The sequence below is a fragment of the Pleurodeles waltl genome, chromosome 4_2 (genome assembly GCF_031143425.1).
Source record: "Pleurodeles waltl isolate 20211129_DDA chromosome 4_2, aPleWal1.hap1.20221129, whole genome shotgun sequence".
Classification (NCBI taxonomy): domain Eukaryota; kingdom Metazoa; phylum Chordata; class Amphibia; order Caudata; family Salamandridae; genus Pleurodeles; species Pleurodeles waltl.
This window is the reverse complement of record NC_090443.1, coordinates 390435913-390463838: the sequence shown is the minus strand read 5'-3', so window position 1 is coordinate 390463838 and position 27926 is coordinate 390435913.

The following is a 27926-nucleotide window of genomic DNA, read 5'->3' as shown; positions in this document are numbered from 1 at the left end:
CCACTATGTTCACTCCTTTCAGCTATTTACAAGTGCCTCTCCTGTTTTGTCTCCCCATCCCTGTTCTCTTGTGTTGTTTGTGTACATCAGCATCATCTGGTGAGGGAGCTGAGGCACCGGCGAGTGGGAATGCAGCGGCCCATGGATCTTTGGAGGCAGAGTCATCTGACGCCAAGGGGACCAGTGGATTGGAGGGAGAGGGGAGTACCACGGGGAGGCAACTACCACTGGAGGTAATGATTCTGTTACCTCTTCCGATGGGGGCTCCCTGGCGGTGGCGGACCCTACTGGGCCCACCCCTACTGTATCATCTTCCGCCACCCCCATGCCATCCACGCCCTCCTATTTTCCCCCTGCCGAGTTGCCATGTCCGCTCACCCAGAAGGGTGGGCGTCTCGTTCGCCCCAGGCACCTCTTCCCCTGCCCCAGACAGCCCTGCTGCCCTCATGGAGGAGGTCAATAGCCAACCAGGGGCTAGCATCAGAGATGCAGCAGACCAATGCCTATGTGGATGGCATTCATGGCGCCGTGCCTGGCCTACAGAGATCTTTGCAGGCTCTGGCCTCCTCTTTGACGGCAGCCAGTTTTGCTGGTCATTCCATCCCCCCTCCAACCTCCTCTACTCTTTCCAGCACCCCACTCCCTTCACCCGTCCAAAGCACACATTCTGACACGCAGTCACACACCTGAACATACAAGAAGCACATTTCTAAACACAAGCCTCACACCTCCCACCACAAGCATTCACACAAACAACATACACATGCACACACAGCAACATCCACTTCCCCCAGTGTGCCCACCTCTTCCGCCTCCATGTCTGTCCTCTCTACATGCACACCCCCATGCACTGCACCTTCATTCACTGTTGCTGAGCCTATTCCTGCACTCACCACAATATCACACATCCATACATGCACCCCAGACACAACGCCTGCACTCACCACAACTACTTTAGTTGACACATGCAGCACACTCACCAGACTTGCAGACACCCACACAACATACATTTACACTGGCAGCCTGTCTTCTCCCACTGTGTCCACCCCCCCTCCAAAAACACACAAACGCACCAAAACACCCACCCATCACACATCCACCACACCTCAGCATACTGTCCGGTCACCTGCACCCACAACACGCACCCCTACACCACTTACATCCACACCCTCTGCCTCCACTGCCACGCCCTCCTCCAGGTCCAACCCAATTATTCAGAAAAAACTTTTCTTGCCTGTGCTGACCTCTTCCAACCCACTGGCCCACCCTGTCTTGTCCCTAAAAGTGTACACCTCCTTTGCCCTTTCCACTCCTTCCACTTCACAGCCTGCCCCTGTCCGCCCTTCACATTCCCGTGCCCCTTCCCCAGAGAAGAAGAAGCCCGTGCTGAGCCAATTCCATCTGGCTCCACCCGGTCCAAGCACAGTCCCCCACCTTCCAAGGCCAAACCTCCTCCACCTTCCGAACGCAAATCCAAGGCCCACCCCTGTTGTAAATCCCCACCCCCACCAACCCCTGCTCTCTGAGGTGCCTGGATGTCCCATTGTTGCCCCTATAAGTTGGAGTACTGTAGCACTTGTGGGAGTCAGGTTGGGGCCATTGTAGCTCATGGGACTCATGGGACTCATGGCACTACGGACTACACATTGGCCTTACTTGACAATCGTTTGCTCAGAGAGATACATTAAAAGTTTATGTGTGGCCTGTGTTTTGGCGGCACACTCTTGATCCCTGGTCTCTCATTTCATTGTTTGTGGGTGTGGGGCATTTGTATGTACTATGGTCAGATTGGATTTGCCTGGTGCCGGGTAAGTACCTCTTGCTGTGGGGTGTATAACTTGAGCTGAAGTGAAGGGTTGTGGGAGCGTTGCAGGGTGTGTGGGGTGGGTGGGTATGTAACTGTGTCCTTTCTTCCTTTGTTTCGTAGGTTGCAGTACTTACTGTCGTTGTCTTCGTTGGCGGTCTCGTCGTGGAGGTATATGGCAAGGAGCAGGGCTGGCATGATCTGTAGCTCTCTATCAATGTCTGCTTTGGTGCATTGTGTGAGCCTCCTGTGAGTGTTTGCTTATATTTGGTTTGTTTCTGCCTGGCTTTGTGTGGCATTGGTTCCCGCCCCGGTACTGACAGCGGTCTAGTGGTTCATTATTTGATGGCAGGTTGGGCCTTTCCGTTGGCCTGTGGCGGGCCTCTGCCGTCATTGTCGGCACTCTTCTACTGGCGGTGGGTGGTTTTCAGGATGCCTGTGTTACAGTTGGTTCATTATTTGGCAGTCCGGACCACTCCTCTGTTGGCGGTTTTTACCGCCACCGCCGGCGATGCAGTGTTTCCTGCCGTGTTCATAATGAGGGCCTATGTTCCCAGTTGAATCAAGATCTATTGCCTGCTATACGTAGTCCCTATGCCATCCCTCCCACAGTACACGTCTTGTCTCTGCTACACTTCCTTGCCTCTGGCTCTTTCCAGTTTCCAGTGGGTTTGGCAGCAGTGATGTCACAGCCCATGTTCAGTTTTGTGTTGACAGATGCACTGTCTGCTTTACTGAAACACATGGACAGCTACATCAGGTTCCCCCAACGTGTGGATTTGCCTACTGTTAAGGCTGACTTCTGTCATATTGGACACGACCCTCATGTGCTTAGGTCCCTCCCAGGGCCAATGAACAAGTCTATAGGAACAGGAAAAACTAATACTTCATCAATATACAGGTGGTGTGTCTCATGGACCAGTACATTTCCTAAGTGACGGCCAAGTATCCAGGATCTGTGCATGACTCCTTCATTCTGAGGAATAGCAATGTCCACACATGATGGCACAGCTACAGAGAGAGAGAGCTTGGCTCATTGGTATGTTTGCAGTAGGATGTGTGTCGCTGCAATGTCAACTGTCATCCCATTCAGCCCTGTGCCTCTACCGGTACTGTGACAGGTCCTACCTGTGGGCACACAGGTGACTCTGGCTATCCTAACCTTCCCTGGCTGCTGGCACCAGTGAAGTACCTTACCACGGATCGGGAACACCATTTCAATTAAGCCCACAGCACAACAAGACATGTTATAGAAAGAACATTTGGGCTCCTGAAGGCCAAATTCAGGTGCCTCCACGTCATTGGAGGTGCCCCCCTCTATACTCCCCAAAAGGTATGCCAGATTATAGTTGCCTGCTGCATGCTACGCAATCTGGTCCTGAGACATCAGATTCCATTACTGGCTAATGAGGAGGAGGCAGTTGAACCAGTGGTTGATGATGGGGACATGGAGGGAGACGAGGAGGCTCATGAGGAAGGTGCAGTTGAATCTAAGACTGAGCTGATCAAGCATTAATTCCAGCAACCTACAGGTATGTTGTGTGTGTTTTGTCAGGTGGGTTATTTCCAAATTGCCTTATGACAGTGCTCCTCATGGTCGGGTCCATCATTGAAGAAGTTCAGTGTACCTATCCCTCATTGTGACTTGTGGTGGGAGACAGACAGCCTATCAGGAGCTGTGTTACTGATGGCATCTCACTGACATGTGTGGAGAATGCAGATTGGTAGGTTGATATTTCCTATACACAGGCATGTGATGTGTCATTTGTCCTGCAACCTCCTGTGAGTTTGTTTTCACAGCTAAAGATTGTGTAGTGTGTCTCACTCCCTATCAAAACTGTTGGCTGTGGCATTCATGGACATTGTCCTTTCCTAACAGTAGTAAGTGTAGTTATTTACCCATTTCAGCTGTGAGCTACTGCATAATAGTCTTGTGATCCCTGATCTTGTGGGTGTGACAGTGTCTTCTGTTGTCACCTGGGTTGTTGCCAATCCATGTTGTGCATGAAAACAATGTACTGCATATGTGCTGTGGCTTCCACCATGCCTACAATCCTGATGTAAGTCCCTGTCTTGGTCTATTTGCAGGTCCGATGTGTGGATCTACTCCAGTGTGTGGCTGGGCTTGTGACTCCCTTGCAACTGAAGGGAACCTATCTGGTGTAGGGTGTCACCTGCAGGGAATGCCTCCCTCTGCTGTCCAAGTGACATACTTTGGGTGAAGGGGAATTACCACACATTACATTTTGCTAGCATTTACATTTGTACATGTGACAACAAAGGCACAAAGACAGTTCCTGTGTTCTATGGTGTTCATTGTGCACAAAGTTTGGAAAAGTTGATGAGTGGGGTCACAGTTGGAGTAGTCATCAGAGTAGGTAGCCTAGCTATAGGCAGTACAGGTCCCGTTTCGAAGGGCCATGTGAAAATGGAGTAATGACATTAAACAGCCAACAGGTTGTCTCAATGGCACACAAGAGAGAATTTTCAGAAGAGGTTCACTTCCAGGCAGTGGGTTTGGTCTTGGAATCTGCTCCTGCGGGATGTCTGGATGGACGACCACGTTTCTGAGGGGGGTTCCTCAGCTGCAGTGGGTGGGGTGCCAGTGGTCTGCAGTTCCTCTGGCAGGGCCTCTATTCCACTAGCTGAGGCTGATGTGCATAGCTCAGTTGGTATCTGGCTAGTGGAAGGGGCCTGCTGGTGGGTGGAGGAAGCATGCAGGATGGTTGTGAGCTCCTTGAGCACCCCTGCAATGGAGGCTACAGTGGCATTGCGGGCCTGCTATTGCTGCATGGCCTTCTGGTAGTATTGCCTCTGTAGCCTTAGTTTTCCTCTAGAATGGTGAGTCTTTGGCCCATCTTGCCCTGGGATTGCTGGTATGCTCCCAGGACTTGGGAGATGGTTTCCCGGACAGTCGAGTCCCTTGGGGGCCCATCCCCTGGCCCACAGGTGCCCTGCCACTGCCCATTACCCCCTGTGCCTGTACCCTAGCGCGTTGTGACCACTCCCAGTTACCCCAGGACTGTCATTGTCTTGGATGTGAGAGGTCGACTCAGGTCCCCGTACTGTGGGGCACACTGCTCATTGACGAGTCCTTGGGACACAGGTTTGGGGAGCAGGGTTTGGCTGAGATGTAGATGAAAGAGGTTGGGGGGTTGGATGTGGGCAGGGTGAGGCTCAGAGTGGTGGACTGACCAGGTGACCCAGTTGGGCCAGGTGAGTCATCTATGGCCAGACATCCCGTGGCGTTGTCCTCACTGGGGCCTTCATCCTGGGTAGGGTTGACTGTCTCTGGCATCCTCTCCATTGAGTCAGTGGCAGTGGCAGGGGAACCACTGAATTAAGTGGGAGAATATCACATGGTGGAGATGTGAATGTTGGTCTCTGTGTCTGATGCATACAGTGGCTTAACTTGATTCCCAGTTATGGCAATGACAGATGCAGCACTACAGACATTGTTTGTGGGTAATGGACAGTGAAATGAGTAGCATGATTTATTAAGGGTTGCTGTATGAGGATTGCATTTCTGTCATTTCCATGCATAGGCCCTAGGTCGAAACATCCTGTTGGTGTTGCAGGTGTGATAGTTGTACATGCAGGTGTTGCACTGTGATGTGGACAGATCAGCTTTTCATGTGGATGTGCAGGTGCATTGTAAGAGTCGTAGTGATAGTCATTGTCAGGGCTATCTGTGCAGTGGCCAGGGACTATCTGGCCATTGTGGCTGGGTGGTGGGGTGGCATGCAGGGGAGGGGCTTTAGGTGATGGTGTGGGAGGTATAGTGGAAGATAGGGTGACTTGGGGAGTGATAGGGTGGTGGGGTAGCCTGCAGGAAGGTTTGAATTAGTGCTAGGGGTGTGTTGTTTCATTACCAGTGTCCAGTCCTTCAGTGTTTCCAGTCAGGCCCTCAGGATGCAGAATGTCCAAGACTTTCTCCTCCAACGATGCGAACTCTGGGGGAGTAGGTGGGGGCCCACTGCCAGTCTTCATTACGGCAATTTGGTGCCTGGACACCATGGAATGCACCTTCCCTCGTAGGTCGTTCCACCTCTTCTGGATGTCCTCCCTTGTGTGTGGATGGTTGCCCACTGAGTTGACCCTGACGTCGATTCACTGCCATGACTCCATTTTCCTCGCAATGGATGTTTGCTGGACCTGTGCTCCAAACAGTTATGGCTCTTCCCTGGCGATTTCATCAACCATGACCCTCAACTCATCATCTGTGAAGTGCGGGTCTTTTTGACAGGACATGGTGGTTGTGTTGTGAGTGGGGGTGTGTGTAGTGTGCAAGCGTGCAGTGTAGGGTGCTTGGTGGGGTGGGAGGTGCTTGTTTGTGTGTGCTGGTTGTTTGTGGTGTTTGTGTGCTTTGCTGATGTGTGTATAGTGTCAATGGTGTGGTGTGTGCTGAGTGTTGTGTGTGATAGTGTATATGGTGTACGAGTGCAGTGTCTTTGGTTTGTGTGGTCCTCGCTGTCGGTGTATGTAGTTTTGGTTGCAAAGGGTTGTGGGTTGTGGGTTGTGTGGGTGTGTGTTTTATAGTGGTGTGTGTTGGTGTGTCTAATGTGTGCATGTGTGCCAGGTGTGGGGTATTCAATTTGTCCAATGTGGCGCTTCGTTCTGGTGTAGGTGTGTTTTTGACCACAGCGGTTCACACCGCCAATGGTTTTCCACCGTGCAATGACCAGTGTGCTGATTTGTGGGTCGTAATATGGAGAGTGGAACTTCTTTGGCGTGGCAGTGCTCGTGGTGGGACCGCCTCTATCCCACCCTCAATCGTCCTGGTGGTGTCGAATTTGTGGCTGCTTTTAGGCAGATTTATTTGTGAACTCTAAATACGACAGGCTGGATACCGCCAACACTGGTGGTCTTTTGGCGCCCACAACCAAAGCGGTCTTGCTAAGAGACCACCAAAGTCGTAATGAGAGCCTGAGAGTATAGAGGTGAGTGGGTGGTATATCCATCTAGAGGGCTAGGTCACACAGGTGAGTGTAAGGTACATAGGTGAGGGCTATGTCCATGTATGTGAGCTCTAAATTCTGCACACAGGTGAGACGTGTTAGGTGGATGCAGGTGATAAGAGTAGTTACTCACCATTGAAGACAGCTGAGCAGGAGCTAGGCACACACAAGTAATGCATGTCCAGGCCACACAGAAGCGGGATGCGGCTAGGTGCACACAAGTTTAAAATAAACAAATGTATTCTCTTGGGTGACACCTATTAATAATGTACCATGTCCCTATTCATTTTGTGCCATGTGCTACTTACATTCTAACTTAAGTAGTGTACATTAGGGTGCCAAACAAAAACAGGGACTGAAATGCTGGATCCATACTAGATTTTTATGATAACTACATAAAATAAGTTTTACATGGATTAAATATGGATGCAACTCATTTACACAGTCAGTGGTTATCCTGCCATTCTGGCATAGTTCATGACCTCCTGGTGTATATAAAAAGTAGTTATAGCTATCAGCATTCATAGGTTTGGCATATGCCGCAAACATCAGTTAATAAATAAATACGCCTTTGCTAGAATAAGCACTCCGCTTTCCTATGCACAGAGGCAGATGTAACGAAAGGACAACGGATTGGAAGTTGTGTGTGAGATAAGTATTTTTTTTATTTTTTATGGTAAGGGCTATTTGAGCCCAGCTTGGGTCTGGAGAGTCTGTGCATAGACGGCTCTAGTTTATCTGGGCCTTTGAGGCTGTACTTGGGAATTTGAAGCTAGTTTTAGGCATATTGTGGTTGTGCTCAGGCAAAAGATACTGGTGCCTAGGAAATGATGGTGCTTCCAGGCATTTAAGCCCATGCCCTGCGCTTGCTGGTAATTTTATGAATATGATGACTGTAGATGTCCTATCCCCTGCTCTATGATGGCCGTGCTTCTAGCTTTTTGCGCCTTAGACCCTTGCATATCATGACAGCATCCTTGTGAGTATATGGGAGAAAACTAAACTGCACTGCTATATGCTTTAATATCCTTTTTTAACTATCACTCACTATAGGTTTCTTTAACTTCAACAAGGTGAGGTCATTTCCGGCAAGACAACATGGTCATATTACTTCACTTTGTGACATCCCTAGAGTCATAGATCATATAATGCCACTTCCTGTGATGTTGTCTGAGGGACCAAATGGCAGGTGATGTCAGTTCCATGACCATTTTGGTGAACTGAGGTCTATGGGAATCTTCCAGGGTCTGCTGCTTATGTGAAACAAAGGGCTTTGTCAGCTACTCCTATGTGCTCCATTTAGTCTAGCGTCCACATAAAGGAAGGAACCCCGAAGATGGATTAATGGTAGTGCTTAGTTTTTGCCAGTGTTTGTCGGTGCTGAGCACCAACACGTACTTCTAAACACCATCACCTTTTTATGAGAGTCCACCACAAGATAGCGCTGTAAGGGAGCGATCTTAAAGCTTTTGTAGTGTCATTAATCAAATCAGCGGTGGATCTAGAGGAAACCGAGGATGAAATTGGGAAGGATATTCAGAGAATCCACCGTGACCCCTTTAAGCTACGAACAAATAGCAGTAGACCTGGGAAAATTTTGATAAACTTTCTGTCATACCAGATGAAAGAAAAGATTTTATCTAGAGCATTGAAATTGAAGTCTTTAAGAGTGAAGGATATTGTGTTCGAGATTAGATCTGACCTATCCAGGGCGACTATGGATAGGCAGTGGGAGTTGGGGAAACGTTTGGAGATTTTCAGATCTTTGGGGGTTTCGGTTCAGCTGAAATTCCCAGCTTTCCTTAGAGTTATGTATAACAACAAAATGTACAACATTAGAGACATTAGTGAAGCAGATGAATTATTGGCTGTGGTTAAAAATGAGCAGGCTACTGAATAAGGCTGCGTGTAATGCGCAATGGTGAAACTCTCCTAGGAACCTGGGGGCGCTCTAAAATTTGGATCAGCATGGTCCTTAATTGGGGGGGGTTCTCCACGGGTAGGGGTGGGGGAGAAGGAGGTAGGGAGGGGGGGGGAGTTGTAGGGTTGGGGTGGGGAGATTGGAAGAAAGTAAAAAGTAGTGCCTCGTTCAGCCCAACTATTTGTTATTTAAGATTGATAGATGGCTAGTAGGGGGGGAGGTCAGAGGGTGCTGAATATGCCACTACAAATTCTTTCATGGAATGTTAATGGCTTAAGGGTGCGAGGAAGAAGGGAACGAATATTACAGTATTTGAAGGATTCCACGGCACAAATTTTAGTTCTGCAGGAAACACATCTTACAAAGGTGGAGTGTACTAATATAATACAAAAACTAAGATGGGTGCAAACATTTGCATGCACAGATCACAGCTATCATAATAAAGGTGTGTTAATTTTAGTTAAACATGTACAGCAGGGGGGTGTAGTAATCCTGGACTCTAGATCAGACTTAGCAGGGCGATGGGTAATAGTTAAAACACAATTTAGAGGTCGGAATCTGGTATTAGCAGGATACTACGGGCCTAACCACGACGACATAGAACCCTTAAAGCAGCTTTTCTCTCAGCTTCTGGAATTTTCGGATCCGGTTATTTTGATGGGTGATTTCAATGTAGAACTAGACAATGAGCTAGATAGACATAACTGTAAATCACGAGGTACACCTAAGTCACGACAGTATTTAAGGAGGATGATGAAGGAATTTGGTTTGTGCGATATTTGGAGGCAAAGGGCGGGGAACAGTAAGGACTTCTCTTTCTTCAATAAGAAGTACAGACATGCGTCGCGAATTGATTATTTTTTATTGGACATGCGTTTGAGAGAGGAGGTGAAGAATATTGCGTATCTGCCCTCGCATTTATCAGATCATTCTGCGGTGGTGTTAAACATGTGCTTTTGTCAGACAAGTTGTAGTGGTCGGTGGACGATTGATCGAACATTGTTATTAGATCAAGAGGTGTTGCTAAAGTTGCGTAAGGAAGCTGAATTCTTTTTTAGTGTAAATTTGGGCTCCGCTCCCTTATTTGTAGTATGGGACACGTTTAAAGCAGTCATCCGCGGGGAATTAAGGAGTTGTTCCAGCCAGAAACATAAACGGTTGAAAGAAGAGATTTATGCATTGGAGCAGGAAATGCGAAAATGTAAAGCGAAAATAATTGAAGCAGGAGAGACGGAGACTGTGAGGTCTAGCTGGGAGGGGTTAAGAAGTCAGTTGGAAAAGATACTACAGGGAAGAATCCAAAGCAACTGGGAAGCAAGCAAATTGGCCCATTTTGAATACGGGGAAAATGCGGGGAAGTTACTAGCTTGGAAAGGCAAAGCGGATCGAATTAGGAATTACATTAAGGAAGTTGAAGTGGGGCATTCAGGTGAAAAAACAATAGATGGGGCGGCAATAGAATCGGCTTTTCAAAACTTCTTTTCGAATCTGTATTCGGAAAAGTTGGAGGTGGATGAAGGCATGGTGACGGATTGGTTAGGGGCTGATGGATTCTTAGGTTTATCACTGCAGGAGAAGGAAGTATTGAACGCCCCAATAGCGGCTGAGGAAATTAGGAGAACCCTGAATAGTAGTAAATCGGGTAAGGTGCCAGGCCCGGATGGTATCCCAGTGGAAGTTTATAAGGCACTAGAGGATTTAGTTATCCCAGTGCTGACAGAATTGTTTGGAGGGATCCTGGAGTTTGGTAATGATATTCCTCTTTCATGGAATGAAGCAGTGATTTCCCTAATTTTGAAACTGGGTAAAAACCCAGCGAAGTGTGCCTCATATAGGCCTATATCATTGTTGAACAGCGATTATAAACTGTAGGCTAAGCTTCTTGCGGATAGGCTGAGTAAGACAGTGAATACTCTAGTGCACCCCGATCAAAAAGGGTTTTCAAAAGGTAGATATTTGCATGAATTAACCTTTGAATTGATCGGGGCAATAGATATGGCCACAACGTTTGGGTCGCCTTTGGCAGTTATGATGTTAGATGCAATGAAGGCTTTTGACCAAGTTAATTGGAATTTTTTGAAATCAGTTTTGAGGCGGGCCAATTTAGGCTCAAAGTTTTGTAGTATAATCGATCGGATTTATACTTCCCCTTATGCTAAGATTTTGGTGAACGGTAAACTTACGGGTCCTATCACTATCTCAAGAGGTACGAGGCAGGGTTGCCCCTTGTCCCCGGTATTGTTTAATCTATATATTGAGCCATTTGCCAGAAAAATCAGACAAAACCCTCTTATCCCACCCTTCTGCTGCAATGGCTGGGAAAAGAAAATTTCTTTATATGCAGATGATGTGTTAATATATACTAATAACCTGCCCCTTGCTTTTAATACAGTTAAAGATCTGGCTGAACAATTCGGAAGGATATCAGGGTACCGGATTAATGCGGGGAAAACAGAAATTATGCAGTGGAATATGGAGGGTGGGCCAACAACAATTAAGCAGGAAATACGGTACCTGGGTATTCTAGTGACTCAAAACTTGAAGGATTTAGCAGAGAGGAATGCTCTAAGGTTATTAGCCGAATGTAAAATTATGCTACAAAAATGGGTATATCTCCCTTTGACGATTCTGGGGAGGACAAATCTAATTAAGATGTTTATTCTGCCCAAATGGAACTTTGTGTTTTCAACTATACCCTTGGCAATGCACAAGGTGCATCTAGATAAAATGCAACAAGCAATAAGTAGTTTCATTTGGAACTCAAAGGGGCCGAGGATATCATGGAAAAAGCTACGTAGAAGGAGGGAAAAAGGAGGATTGGCTTTTCCTGATTTGGCATATTATGCGTGGGCTTTTTTGTTTAAGAACTCAAGTATGCTGTTTATATCCCCAGACGACTCAGCAGTAGGCAGAATGTATAAAGCTATGGTGTTGTCTGAAAAAGGGGGCTTACAGTCATTTTTATTTAAATTTGGTGACCCTAAATTTTTCAAAAAAGTTAAATTAAAAGTGCTGCAAGGAATGGCAAGGAGCTGGTATCAGTTGAGGCGGCAGCTGGGTGTACACTATTATAGTTATCAGGCCCCTATCTGGGACTCCCCGGGCACCCCAGAATGTTTCCAGGATATTCTCGTATTACCACTTAAAAATGCAGGTGTGGAAAGGTGGGGGGAGATTGCGCGAGAAGGTACTCTACTTCCTTGGGATGAATTGGTAAGAATTACGGATGGTTCTCTGTCTAGGTTAAAATATTTACAGATAAGACAGTGGGAGAAAGTAACTAAGGAAGGATTAGGAGTGGTAAATGTTTTTGAGGACTCTTTTCTAGACCTGGCAGTTTCGGCTTCAGGGAAGAAGGTGGCGGCTTGGTATTGGGAAATATTAGAAATTCTGGATGAGAACTTTGACCTACCAAGCAAATTATGGGGCAAGGTGATGTTAGGCGACAAGATTGGGTTATGGTGGAGGAAGTCGTGCATGACACTGTATGAAGTAGTGAAGCCGGCTCCACTAAGAAAAAATCATCTTTATACTCTACATAGAGCATACATATCTCCAGCAAAACTTTCCAAATTTAAGAAGGGGGAGGAGATTAAGTGCCCGAAATGTGGTGGGCTAGGAGCAACAGATATACATATGTTCTGGGACTGCCCTTTTGTTCGGTTGTTTTGGGAGGAGGTTTTTAGGGCGTTATCATCTATGTTAGGCTGGAAAATCAATGTATCACTACCATTAATTATTTTTGGGCAGCTCCAGGATGAGGGGATATGGAAAAGAGTGAATAAAACTAATCGTGCATTTTTGTTCTATGTAATTGTGTTGGGACGGAATGAAATTTGTAAAAAATGGCTGAAGGAGCAAACGCCGAGCTATACTGACTGGTTGAACGCTGCTCTCCGTGTGGCAAATATGGATCTAAATGTGCAGGGCCCAAAGAAAAACGTAGAAATGTGGGCACCATTAGTAAAATCGGCAGAGAACCGTCTAAATTTGTTTTCCTGTTAAACTTCACTGAGGGGTATCTATGGGAAATTGCACAATTGAGTTTTTCTTTTGCCTCAGTCCAATGATTAAGCACCGTGTGAAGCCTTGGTAGGTCTGTCTAGGCGGACCAGGAGAGACAAAGGTGCACCCCCTGACTTGACTCTCTCTTCTTAGGCAAGAGAGCGAAAAGGTTACAAGAACGAAGAGGGATTTCAGTAAGTGGGGCTGAATGAGGACAAAAAAGAAAGAAAAAAGAAAAAGAAAAAAAGATAGCTCTGTGTATAAAAAAATGTCTTTAGCTAATTTCATCAGTGGAGCATTTAACTATTAAACAGGTGCTTTAAATATGATAAAAGTCACACATGTGTAATGCTGTCACAGGCATTAGGCAGCAGTGGCAGGAGCTGTGGTTGCTGTCAGCTGCAGTAGAGTCCTGTGAAAAAATGTGAACACTGGCACTTCCATTTTTTTTGTGTGCAAGCTAAGCACTGATTATTGGGCCCAGTCAATAAGTTATGCACACACACATGCATGCTCCACACATGCAAAATATACATGCACTCTCCGGCCAAAGGAGAATGTCACTCACCCTCAGAGTAGTGCACTTCGAGACGTGCTCTGGGTCCTCAATCCGAACCTTCGCTGCACATGCAATAGTCCTATTCACCGAGGCAAAAATCAAAAAGCTGCAGAGACGTACGGTAACATTCCCCTGGGATGAATATACGCTGGGTGCATGTTTTTCATACACATTTCTATCCTGACAGCATAGGCACTGGAAGTACAGGTGAAGGATGGGGGGGGAGGGTTGCAGCGTCCCCAATATAACTCTGCTGCTGTTCCGAATGTGAATGAGCAATAAAGATGCCTGTGTGTTTTATTTTTATCTTGTCACATTTGCTCCTAGTTCAAAGACAGAGGTAAAATGTCAGACTATGCGGTATATTTGCTAAGTTTTAGCGCCATATTTGCGTTGCAAAAGTGCCTCAAATTTACGCGAAATCTTTTTTTTTTACTAATTTACTTTCCAGCACTACACTTGTTTAGCGCTGCAAAAATCACTCAAAAGTATCGCAAAGCAGTGCATAGCGCTGCTTTGCATTACTTGCCACCAACAGGGAATACCATGGGTGGTCCATGGACGTTCCGAAGCAACCACCCAAGGTTCCTGGTACTATACCCTACTTACTTAAAAAAGTAGACAAGGTTTAGCGCCAGAAAATAATGCCCACTCAATTAGGCTCAAGCATGGATAAATGCATTAATTTCTCTTTTCTTCTCCTACTGTGCATGTGTGCTGCACCGTACAGCACACATGCAAGGTGGAAAAGTTTCTAGGTTATTCTAAGCATAGTATTTTGGACTGGAATGAGATCCTTCCAGTACAAAACCTATGCACGACTCTCACACACAACCTTGCACTATGGTGCAAAAGTGTGTGCCTGGCGCACACCAGATTTCTGCGCCGGCGCTAGGAAGAGAGGAGGAGAGTGCCATATTTATGTAACTATAGTGGTGTCCTGCTCTGTCCTTCTCACTCAGCAAAACGCAGACTTTTGGGCTGCTGCATGGAAATCTGGTAAATCTGGGCCTATATCTTCTGACATATTTCGTCTTAGTCATTTATCATAGGGAGGTTGTTTACTTTTCCTTCTCTGATGGGAAACTGAGAAGATTTTGTAAAATGAACGATGTGATAGTCCTCCTGATGAGAAAGGGAAGGTTGCAGGATGTATTTTTTTCTAACACACAACAAAGTATAAATACCTATAAATGAACTATACAACTGTTTCAAAACACTAGGAAAGGACAAATTAAGCCCTTTTTTTAAATCTGAAGTGTGCTGAAAACAAAGATTTTAATAGGATCAAAACAAATCAAGACACTTTGGCGGGCCAAACTGCCACATAATGAACCAGGTGAGGGCCGCCATCGGCAGCCCTCACTCACCGCCAGGCTTCCTCCGTCAGGCAGCCTGGCGGCGGGTGGAAACATTATCCGACAGGGCAGCGGTGCTGCCCCGCGGATAATGTTTCCTCAGGCGGGGCATCCCTGGGGGCCCCTGCACTGCCTATGCCCATGCACTTGGCATGGGCAGTGCAGGGGCCCCGGTGCAGTTCCCAGTCGCGCAGGTCACTGCCCGGTGCAGTGCTCCCCACACAGAGGCATTGGCGGCGGCTCCATGTGCCCCGGCAAGGCCTTCCTGTGGGCCGGCGGGCGGAAACAATGTTTCTGCCCGCCGGCACACAGGAAGGTTCTTTATGTGGCTGGCGGGGATCCAGGGATGCTGGCGGTCAGTGTTTTGACCGCCAGCATGAACACGGCGGTTGTTACCGCCGTGTTCATTATGAGGGCTTTTACTTGGTGATGCTCAAATTTAAAATATATGCTGAAACCTGATTTCCACACATTATGGTTGTCCGCTATATTTATTATCAGTAAAAGGGCATGCCCTTGAAAATTTAGTGACCATTTCAATTAAGAATATGCTGCCTGTAAATGACAGTGCAGTACCTCACTATGTTTTAGTAAAATATTTGTGACAATGTGCTCCAAAATGCAACACCAACTTCATACTCTCCCAGAGATACTCCAAGTACGGCCTGGGGGTCACATACCGTCTTCCTGAGCTTTACATGTGGCCCACTAGTCAAGCTGCTGTTTATGCAACTAGGCACTAACATTAAAACGTGTTAAAAAAACAGGCAAGCATTTATTTAAAGAATAAGCTAAGTTAAACAAAGGAAGTAAGTAGGGTGTCCTTCACCGCTTTATGTTAATAACACCTTCATGTTTAAAGACATCTTGCAATAAAAGTGTGCAGATATGATAAAGTCTCTTCAAAAGTCAAAAAGTGTATTTAATCAAAAGGCAGAACCGTTTATCCTTAGTACATGAGATAATACCAGTGCATTGAGAAGTATTTTTTTAAAAGTGATAATTTTCAAACATTAAATATGAAACATTCAATCCCCCCCCCTAACCACAACCTGACAACAGCGCTAAGAGTAAACTAAGAGGCAGGTCAGTTGTTGAATACACCATCTGGGTGGCCTGGGTTCCTATTGTATATGAACATTATAGTTTATTAAATCAAACACAGGAGACGGTTTGTACAGTGCACATCCTCAAGTCTCCCTTGTGGCATCAATGGGTCCCTTGGTCACATCAAAAGCCAAACATTTTGGCCCCTGGGAAAATGTTTGCCAACACCCATGCACTATACCCATACCCAGGGGCGCATTTAAACTCGCACTTTGGCGGAGCTAACAGGTCAACTTTTAGAGGAGGGCTTAACACTTAATGCAATGAGTGGAGCTATCTTTAGAGCCAATACTAGAAAATAAAGTGCTAACTTGTGCATTTTAAACATGTTGGTCAAACCTATTAGGGTAGCAATAAACATGGTTTAGTGGATATTACAATGTTTCTACATGAAAATGATCTTTAGAAAGGGCAATAAGCAATATGGCATCTACAAAGCAACGTCTACAGATTTCAATACAAAGCACTTTAGAGAATCTGATTTTGCCAAATTATTGCAAGATGATAGCCCTTCTTGCCAATTTTAAATTTTTGTTTTACTGTGAAATAACAATGATCTCATGGATTTTTTTTTATTTCAAATGTCAGAAAGACCCTCCTGTCTGACTGCTGACCAAAGATACATTTTCAGTCTGCGTTGCAACATATGCTTATTTGAGCCTCCCCACAATGTACAGGTCTCAGAATATTGAGCTTAGTGGGTTAACAAGCCTGATTTTGGGTTGTGTGACTGGCAAGTCTCAGGTCTGATTCCTAATGCATCTTCCATTCTTCCTGATATTGAATAAGCGAGTGCCAATCAGACGGCAATATTAACACCTGGTAGTTACTCTACCCAGAAACTGTGCTATTCTATAATCAAAATAAAATAGTTACTGTTAGCACACCACGTTGAGCAGGTCTCATAGGAGTTGATGGAGCTACATAAAGAGGTCTAAAGAAAAGACAAAAAAGGTAGCTGCCTTAAAATAACTTATCAACAAATTGCGTTCCAGCATGCTTTTAAGAGTGAGCAGTGGTCCCTGGGACCACTGCCTGCTCTTAAAAACATTTTTTTGCATGCTTTCACAAAGGGGGAGCGGGTCCCTTGGGGACCGCTTCCCCTTTGTGAATGGGTTACAAGCATTTTGAAAGTGGTGGTAACTGCAATTGTTTTGTGACCGCATTCACGGTCATAAAACAATCATACATACCTCTGCAATCCGGTATTAGGAAGGGACTCAGCAGTTATAGAGTTCTTTCAAGTGACTATAACTTGTGCCTTCACCATGCACAGCTAATTACTTCACATATTATATAATTGATGAGATCTTGTATGTTATTTTTGATCTTATCACTGCAACATTTGCAATAAAATTATTAATAAGAAAACTGTGCATGGCAAGGGTGCAAGTTACAGTTAGACTTTCTTCTTTTGCTGTAATGCAAGAAGGTGTCTTTGACTTGCAGCAGCATTAAGATGGAATCACAAGAAGCTGCGGTTGTTATCCAATACAATAGCCCTTGCTGGCTTTTTTTTAAGACACTAATTACATTGTGGAAATGCAAGTTTTCCTTTGGAGGGTGAGTGTTGAGAAGCCTGGTGTGCTAGTCAACTTATTGTCTTACTGCTGGCTGTGACTTAGAGAACCTTCATGGCGGTTCACATGTTTGCTGGAGTAGTATGCGCATTCCACCCTCACAGGGCCATGGGCGATGCTGAGGTTGGCATTGAGTGCCTCTGAACTTATGTGGCATGACATGAGTTTGTCTCATTCAGCAACCAATCTATCCTTCACCACAGTGCTGCTGCTGATCTGGTTTGAGTGCTACAAATGGTATCTAAAACATGAAGTAGGTCACTGTCTAGGAAGATAACATTCTATTTTGATTGGGGGTGGAATCAAGTCACACATACCGGCCACATCTAGTGCTTTATTTTCATTAGAAGCTTAGAACAGATGCTTGTCTGTTTCCATTTTATCCAGTTATGCCCTCCTCTAGTACTACTCACTGGTCACCGCCCCCATCCCTCTGAATGCCTCATGGGGGTTGAACAATCATGCCTTCTTTTTTTATTTATACTTATCCCTGAGAGGCATAATCACTCACTGGAAATACTCCTCCACATTGTTTACTGCCAACATCCCCACCATTCTCATGTCCCATGGCAAAGGCGCGGGTTATGGTTACCTTAGGGTGCGAGTTTTAGTTACTTGAAAGAAACTCTAACCATAACTGCTGAATTTCTATGGTTTTGTACAAGTAAATTCAGAACCTAACTATAAATCAACATTTTACCCATGAATGGTACATCATGGAGTAAGTAAAATAATTACATTCTCAACAAAGCAGAGCACGATTTTATGAAACATCCTATACTTTAGTATCTAAGCACTATCCCACTACATGAATATTGATGCTATCCGTTCTCTTCTAATGTAATCTGGAGATGGCAGGACAAACTAGTTACATGAATAACAGCGCGCTGTTTTGAATGAAAAGATCAAGTGAGCTACCGGAAGGACCTTGTGATAGGCAACATTATTGTGTTTGAAAGTTTATTTGAAAACAGCAAGAACAATGTAAATGGAAAGGAATAAACATGATTCTGGTTTAATGCTGCTGCTGAAATGATGACTAGTAAACATGCAGGAGGAGACATCCATTTTGAACAAGATGGTGATAAGACCTAAGCTGAGGCCTAGCTAACATAAGCTAGAAAAACACATTTCTATAAGTCATAGGACATTTGTTTGAACTGCAACAGCACTGTGTCAGTGAATACATGTAATTCAAGAGTTAACTTACATTTTGCACATTTGTAATAATGCACAAAAATATAGAAAGCACAAAAACGTCAACACAGACTCCTCTACATAACTAGATTTTATTTATATGTATAGCTTCCTTTTTGCCTATATATTTCAGCTTAAAGTCATCACTTCATGGAGAAAAAAAGAATCCATAACAAAAATATTTAGTAGTTGAGGTTGTTTGGACCGGAGCAGGTTATGGTTATAAACATGTATTATAGTACACCTCAATCTGCACATGCAGCATTATTAGTGCCCCAATCAGTGGTGATGTCTACACCGGAAGGGTGAAAGGCAGTTAACCTGTTGATGATTGCACGTGTGGTTTACACATTTCACACACATCTCTGCTGCATTTTCTCGCTTAATTAGCCACTTAAATACATGAAAGCATGACCTCAAAGATAGCTACCATATGCCTCAAGGCAAGCTCTTGTATAATGCTTCAAGATTTGTAGTTACTTTTTGTGGTACGCTGCTTTCTAGTAACGGACCCTCAGAATAGTAGAATGGATTCACTTATTTTATACATTGTTCACGCTGCTTTATAACCTCCTCGGTCGTTTTTGTGCTCCCCTGACCTTTATTAATATCACAAATTCAATCACATAGTAGCGTCATCATGCCTTTTTGTCATTTGGCAATGTTTCACAGCATCTTCGTGATGCTGTACAGCAGTAGCTCCCAACCTGTGGTCCGGGGACCCTTGGGGTCCGCAAAGCCTCCTCAGGGGGTCCGCGACTGCCTAGAAAATTAAATAATATTAACAGATTATGTCCCCAGTGACTCAGTGGGGGGGTCCTCTGATTCCAATAATGATTCTGTGGAGGCCCCTGTGTTCCAGGAATGATGAAGTAGGGGTCCGCAGAGGTCAAAAGGTTACTAAGCACTGCTGTACAGCTTCGCCAAAAGTCAGTGGCAAAGTCAACAAGTCCTAAAGGTGAGTCCTATTTGCTTTGCCAATGTTTGTCATTATTTGGCATAAATTCATTGAACCATTTTCGAAAAATTAACATTTTTGCTTGGCATAAGCATGAAAGGGCTAACTCTGGTAAACAGTTAGACATATCTGGACCCTTGGTGTCCACCTTTGATCTAATTGGTCCATTCTAAGTGGATCCTGATTGGCTGGCCACAACATGAAGAATACGTTGTGGCAGCCATTACAGGACTCCTGAAAAAAATGAAAGGCCACATAAGGGGGCAGGGTGGGCACACACTGACCCCCAAACTGAACTCCAGGGCCATGTGCAGGACCAGCTAGCCTGAAGAAATCCCACATAGTGGCTTGAACTGGCTACCACAAGCACTAGGACACCAGAAAGATCCAAAATGGTACACTGGGGGCTGAGAAAACGATAAAAGAAGCTTGGGCCTCTGGGGAAGGACCTTGTCCAGCTGGGGCATGTGTAGCTTCCATGCCTCATTTTTCTAAATATCCCAGGGTAAGGCCAAGGATCCTGGGCATCAGTGCAAGTAATTTGGGGATGCGAGTGGGAGTGAGTGAAGTCACCTACCCAGAAATGTCCTTGGGAGACCCTCTCTTCCCAAGGACTGCTGAACGAATAAACTCAAGTGCAGGTAAAATTGATCACTACTGTCCTTTGATAAACAAAGGGTCCTGGGGAGATTCAAATACCCAGCTTTATGTGCCAATAGCTGGGTGGAATGAGAGGTACCCAGCACCTCTATCTGCATCCATGCTACCACAGGCAGAACTTATGAGAAGAACAAGTTCATCCTCTGTCCTAGTGGTTCGTCAGAGGTGGCAGAAAGAAAAAGAACAAAGGATCAACGTCTGGCACACAACAGCTGTGTCGGCTGGAGGAACTGGGCAGCTAAAAGAGCCTGTTGCATGGGAGTGGGCTTGCCACAGAGGCCCACCACAAGCACATTCTGGGTACTCCTGTGTAGGGGTAGGGGCACCCAATCTCAAAAAGAGTTGCAGTGTGGGGTCCTTATGTAAAGAACAAAAAGCATTTCCCCATGGCATGAGTCTGCTAATCCTATATTCATGCCTCACTTCTCTGAGGCACCTGAAAAAGTAGATATTGGTACTTTGTGGTGCTATATCAGTGGCTAATACATACAAGTCTACCTTTTGACTTAAAATTCCGGGTCATGTGAACAGAGTGATCACATTAACGACAACAGTGCACAAAAGTTTTTTGGAGGGTGTTCAAGGTTTAAAAAGGAATGACCACAATAAACTCTATTGGCGGCATTTTCTTTTTGTTGAGTGAATACCAGTACAATGACAGCTACATCCACTACATGTAGGTAATTTTTCTATGTGTCTAGCATGTTGTCAAAAGTTAATGTCAGTGACTATGTATGTATATATTACACAAAGGCAGTCGCAACTATGTAGTTATAGTTAGGTCAGGGCTCAGTCCCAGTGTCCTGAGGTTATTTTTTAAAAATATATAAGGGGGCAGGGTAGGGTCACCCTGATCCCCAGTTCCTTGTCCGTAGGTCCCAGAAGGGATCAAAAGAAAAAAGGATAAAGAGTTCTCCCTCCGATTCAACAAGGCCTCTTGTGTAGTCCTGTTGGACTGCAAGAGGACCCAGCACGGCCGCTCTGAGGTCCTGTGGTACTGGAAAAAAATAAAATAAATGTGAAGTGGTGTGTCCAAGAGGGGTTGGCCACCTAGGGTGGGTGGTTGGCTTCCCTTGAAGAGGTTGAGCCAGGCCCTGCATCTGGACAGTGCTTTTAAACCCCTATTGTGGATGGTTAAAAGGTATGCCCTGTGAGGTAGTTGGTTAATTATGATTAAAAACACAGAAATTCACTGAAAAAAAGTAAAAATTAAAGTAACATTATAATTATGTCAGGTGATGAGATCTTACTTAAAAAGAAACAGAGGTTCCACAAGTTTTTATCTTAGTACAGGGCCTAATCATAATTTAATTTTAATCTTTGTTTTTTCAGTGAATCAGAATATATATCTATGGGGGTGATTCTGACCGCGGCGGTAATTACCGCCATGGCGGAGGTTGGCGGTAGCACCGCCAACAGGCTGGCGGTGCACCGCCGGGCATTCTGACCGCGGCGGTACAGCCGCGGCCAGAAGCGGAAAGCCGGCGGGGTACCGCCGACTTACCGCTGCCCATGGGAATCCGCCATGGCGGCGCAGCTTGCTGCGCCGCCATGGGGATTCTGACACCGCTTACCGCCATCCTGTTCCTGGCGGTTCGCCCGCCATGAACAGGATGGCGGTATGGGGTGCCGTGGGGCCCCTGGGGGCCCCTGCAGTGCCCATGCCAATGGCATGGGCACTGCAGGGGCCCCCGTAAGAGGGCCCCACAAAGAATTTCAGTGTCTGCTTTGCAGACACTGAAATTCGCGACGGGTGCAACTGCACCCGTCGCACCTTCCCACTCCGCCGGCTCCATTCTGAGCCGGCTTCCTCGTGGGAAGGGTGTTTCCCGCTGGGCTGGCGGGCGGACTTTCGGCGGTCGCCCGCCAGCCCAGTGGGAAAGCCAGAATGACCGCCGCGGTCTTTTGACCGCAGAGCGGTCTTTCGGCGGGAACCGCTTGGCGGGCGGTATATTGCCATGGGCAACTGTGCTCCAAATTTCGGCAATTGATGGAGACTAATTATCTGTATTTAATTACATCAGACTGTTTAAAGAAAACAGGTGCTTACACTCCAGAGTGATTCTTTCTCGCATTTTATTGAGAACCAACGCTTAACGTGTTTTGGTCAGCCTTGATCCCAACAAGTAAACAGCATTTTTTAGGGTTATATATATGTACACATGTGACATTTGAGTAAATAATAGACATAGAAGTTCAACACATGTATTTACATATTCTATAGCAGAAGCAGAGAAAATACTCTTTCTATGTAATCAGGCAAGCACATATTTGTTAATTCAAAAAAATTGAGGCCCATATTTATACTTTTTGACGCTAAACTGCGCTAACGCAGTTTAGCGTCAAAAAGTTTTGCGCCGGCTAACGCCATTCTGAAGCGCCATGCGGGCGCCGTATTTATTGAATGGCGTTAGCCGGCGCAAGCAGACCGGCCTATTAAGAAGGCCTTTATCTAAATTGAGAAACAAAGCATTGCAGTAATCCATTTTAGATATTACCAAAGCTAGAGTGGCGGCAACTCTCCATTTGTGCTGAAGAAAAGGGAAAACTTTCCTTAACATTTTAATCAACCATAGACCAATTTTGACCATGTGGTTAACCTGATATTTAAAGGACAGTTGATTGTCAAACATAACACCCAGATTTTTGCTAACATTAGAAGGGGTAGGAAGAGAACCACAGTCTGATGGCCACCAGCGTGGATTCCAATATTTAACACCAGATCCAAAACAGAGAATTTCAGTCTTGGAAGCATTCAATTTCAACCAGTTAGATCCCATCCAGTTGCTAACCTCCTTCATATAGAGGTTAAAACGGTCCGCCACCTCCTCCCAGTTTTTATTAACAGGGATAATAAGCTGTGTGTCGTCTGCATATGAAGAGGGGATAAAGCCAAAAGAACGAACCAGGTTGGCTAGCGGGGCAACATAGATATTGAACAAAGTAGGGCTCAAAGAGGAACCCTGTGGAGTCCCACAAGGAAGGAGGTAAGGTGTGGAATTGAAGTTACCACATCTTACCGTAGTCCATCTGTTAGTTAAAAAAGATTCTAACAATTTCAAGGCCCTATCTCTAACACCTACTTGATAGAGACGGGCTGTCAGAATCTGGGAAGAAATAGTATCAAAGGCTGCAGATAGATCTAATAGGACTAGAATGGCACCCTGTCCCTCATTCACAAGTCTACGAATATAATCAGTGGAGGAGATAAGGGCCGTTTCTGTACTATGAGCTTTCCTGAAGCCATGCTGCGAGGGATCTAAAACTTCCACTTCCCCAAGAAAATCCGCTAGTGTCTTATTCATGATTTTCTCTAAGATCTTGGCAAAGAAAGGAAGGAGCGCAATTGGCCGTAACTTCTCAAGGTCCTGCACGTCTCCAAGTGGTTTCTTCTTTACAGGGACTACTATGGTCTCCTTCCATCTAGAAGGATAACATCCAGATTTAAGAATTTCCTATAAAATCGGAATAAGAAAACAAGCTATATAATCAGGGACCATATGAATCACTGAAGGAGGACATGGATCTAAAGGAGAGCCAGACTTCATATTCAAAATTAGTTTGCTAAGATCATCAAGAGACGGGCAAGGAAAATCAGACAGAGTTAATTCACTAGCTAACGGATCAGGAGAAGTACAGGGAATTAACTCCCCACTGTCATCAAGAGGGGCAAAGTTAGCATAAGAGCAAAGGATCTTGTATTCTAAATGCTTTGCTACCTTGTCACAGTACTCTTGTGTATTAACTAGATCAGGTTGCTTAGGGGGAGTGGATAATTCCTTGATCACCTTAAATAGCTCTCTCAGAACATTCAATGCCTCCTGAACCTTAACCGTATATAAGGCAGACTTGGCCTTAAAACGGGCCACTCTATCAATTTTAAAGGTAGACTTGAGTAACTCCCTTTCCTCTGTGCCAGGATTTAATTTCCACCGTCTCTCCAATTGACGGCATTTCCTTTGGAGAGCCTTCAATTCACTAGTGAACCATGGTTGGTTCAACTTATTCCTACTAGTGGGCTTAAGAATCTTGGGAGGTGCCAATTGAGACATAACAGTCTCCAGGCCCTGATAAAGGCTATCGAGAGGGGGCAGAGAGAACTTGTTGTCCTTTACCAAGATCTTTTCTAGAGCTGGTATCAGTTCTACCTGTTTAATTTGTTTCCATGGTCTAAATACTTGATTCTCCCTATTACAAAGGGAGGGGCGGGTACACTTCAAATCCGTTTTAAATAGCAAGAGATGATGGTCGGTCCAGCTTAGCGGAGAAATAATTAGCTCCATACACGAATCAGTACGCGCAAAGACCCCATCCAGTATATGACCGGCTATATGCGTGGCAGTAGAGACTTTAAGGGTCCAGTCTAAAGCTAACATCAACTCCAAAAATTAGTGGACCATAGAATTAGAGGATTCATCAAAATGAATATTAAAGTCTCCTAAAATAATAGATGGGTGAAAGGATGCCAGAGTAAATTTAAATCTGAGAGAACGGCTGACTGGGTGGGTGAAATGACAGCAGAGTAAATGGAAATCTAGGAGGATGGGTGGATGGATGGATGGTGTAGTAAATGAAAATTTTAGAGTATGGATGGATGGCTACATAAATATAATACTGAAATAATGAATGGATGGCTAAAAGGATTAATTGATGGATGAAAGACTTTATCAATGGATGGGTAAGTCAAATGGTGAAAGTATGAGTGGATGTACATATGGGTGTATGCTTGCATGGATGATGGATATGTGAATAGATGGATGGATGAAATGGCCAATGGATGGATGGAATGGTGAATGACTGAATGATGGTTGAATAGATGTCAGAATGTAAAGGTGAAATGGTGGATATCAACTGGTAGATGCAAGGCTGAAAGAATGAATGGTTGGTTAAAATGAAGTGTTAGATGTTGAGATTGAAGAGAAAATTGAGCTTTAAGGGATGCTCAAGCTCACTTGCTTTGCTTGCTTGGTGCCATCAGAGCTTTGGTTCCAAGTTGGGGGTATTTTAATTTTCTGGCTACTCTCTTGTTACCAGATACATTTAGTCGGGCTCTCCAGACAGAAGAACATGACCACACCATTGAAGGGGATATTCTATCTCAGAGTTCTTCCTTCTAAGATGTGTCCCTCGATCCCTATTGGCCTGCTGAAATATCTGCAGGTATAATAGGCAAGCAGGCAGCCACAGTGGCCAAGCATGGGTTTGGCCAAAGTGTCTATGATGCTCCAGCAACATTAGGTCAAAATCAGTAAATTTGGCCTGTTTAGCACACTTCACACTGCAAAAAACAGGGTGGTCAAAGCAATCTGAAGAAACAAACAAGGTATGCTGTTTCATGTATCATACCATCACCAAATTTGTCTTTGTTCAGCAATGATTTTCATCAATTTTTTCTTTTCTGCACTCCACGCTAAACTCGAACACTAATGTTTTATTGGTTTGAAACAGTTTTCTGTTAGCAACTGAACTGACTATCCCTACAGACGACCACTGGTTTTCCCTTCTAATTGCCATTTATCTAGATCCATTTTATTCCCATTCAATTGCTGTAAGTGGGCAAGCTTGTTGTATTTGCCATTTTCCATTGCCACTTTCCATTGCTCCATGCAGGCAGACGCGTCCTTTGGGTTGCAGTTTTAATCCAGAGTGCTGCGCTGCTTATTTTAACTTTCTTTTAATCAGGATCCCTTACTGATGTGTTGGTCATTCCCTGAATTCACGTATTTTTTCCATTAATGATTTGTCATTTACCTAGCTAAGAATGACAAAGCCCATGTTTCCTATGTTCATGGCATACTGATGTTACTTAGGGCCAGATGTAGCAAAGTTTTGCGAGTCGCAAATGGCCCGATTCGCTATTTGCGACCCCGCAAAATCGTAAATGGGATGCAAAAATCCCATTTCCGACTCGCAAAATGCGATGCGAGCCGGTACCGACTCGCAAAATTTGAGACCCCATTTTGCGACCCGCAAATAGGAAGTCGCAATTTGCGAGTCGCAAACCATATGCAATAGCAACTCGCAAATTGCGACTAGTCTCAAAAAGCCCATTTTGCACTTCCAATTTACCACTAACTCAGAGCAGGTGGTAACCATTACCAAAGTATAAAAGGAGACCCAGAAGGAATCTGGGTTACTCAAGATGGCGGAGATATACCTGATAGCAGTGAGGAGGAGAGTCCACGCAGCCCAGCAGAGGAGGAGGAGGAGCCAGAGACAGGAGAAGATTTACAGAACAAGGCAGACACTCTTCCACAAACTGAGGAGGAAATATATGATAAATATAGACTTAGCAGCGCAGCTATACTAGATTTAATAGATTTACTCAAACCACAGCTAGAACGCCAGATTGTGCGCGGTTGCGCCATCCCTACGCATGTGCAAGTGCTATGCTCACTGCACCTCTTGTCCTCGGGTAGCTATCAGGGGGTCATTGCTGTGGCAGGTGGGGTATCCCAAAGTGCACTATCAAGGTTCAGGACATTCCTAGATGCCATACTCACACACATGTCCCAATACATATACCTACCCAGGAATGAGGCAGAAATTAACAGCACCAAGTTAGACTTTTACCGGATTGCCAACTTCCCCCATGTCATAGGGTGTGTAGACGGGACACATATTCAAATATGCCCTCCTGCTAACCTGGAATATCTGTTCCGCAATAGGAAGTGTACCCACTCACTCAATATTCAGGTGGTATGTGACGCCCATTATGTCATCACTGACATGGTTGCTAAGTTTCCAGGCAGTACTCATGACTCCTACATTTTTAGGCACAGTGGGATACACCAACGCCTGGAACGTGGGGAGTTTGGAGACAGATACCTCCTAGGTAGAGCTGAATACACTTTGAAGACATGCACACAGATCAATGTGCAAACCACCCATGCCTTGCTAACAGTGTACGTTTTGTGCCCAACAGGTGACAGTGCATATGCACTACATCCATGGATACTGACTCCGTACTTAACACCCAGCAATGAATGCGAGAGGCGATACAACAGTGCACATAAGAGGACCAGGAACATCATCGAAAGAACCTTCAGACTGCTGAAAGCAAGGTTCAGATGCCTCCACCGAAGTGGAGGTGCCCTCCAGTATACCCCAATAACGGCATTCAAAATAGTTGTCGCATGCGCTATCCTGCACAACATTGCCACCCGACGTGGGCTACCTCTCACCCCTGAAGACCCAGATTCGGAGGATGAAGAGCAAGAGCAACCACATCTCCATCATGGGGATAGGAGCATCGCCAATCAAGGCAGACTGAGACGGGAACACATTGCAAACCAATACTTTGGAAGGTACGTGCCAACTTCTACCATACTCACCAATAGAACAAACAGTCCATGTGTTAAGTGGAAAGAACAAATGATTTAATAAGTGCAAATAACCAAACTATATACAAGAACAAACAGTTCAGGGCCTTCAATAGTCCACCTGGCATGGGACACCTTGCCATCATGTGCCCCAACCCCAGGGACAGTGTTTAGCTCACACCCTACGGCGGGCTCGGCCAGCCTGGCTGGTACTAGGTGGGTCAGCAGTGCTCTGCCTTGTGCTCCCACTACATAGCACCCTGGTGTCACCGGCAGAGACACTGCTGACAGTGGAGCCCTCCTCAGTGTTTTATGGGGTGTCACCTGTGCCCCTGGACACCTGCTGTGCTTCCATTAGGTCTATTGCATGGGTGATCCGGCCCAGTCCCCGTGCCACATCACCCGCAAAGTGGCCCATGTCAACCTGGAGGCTGACTGTTCTCCTAGACAGCCCAGTTGTGTTAACTGCCAGCCTAACGATAGAGGAGGCCATCCTG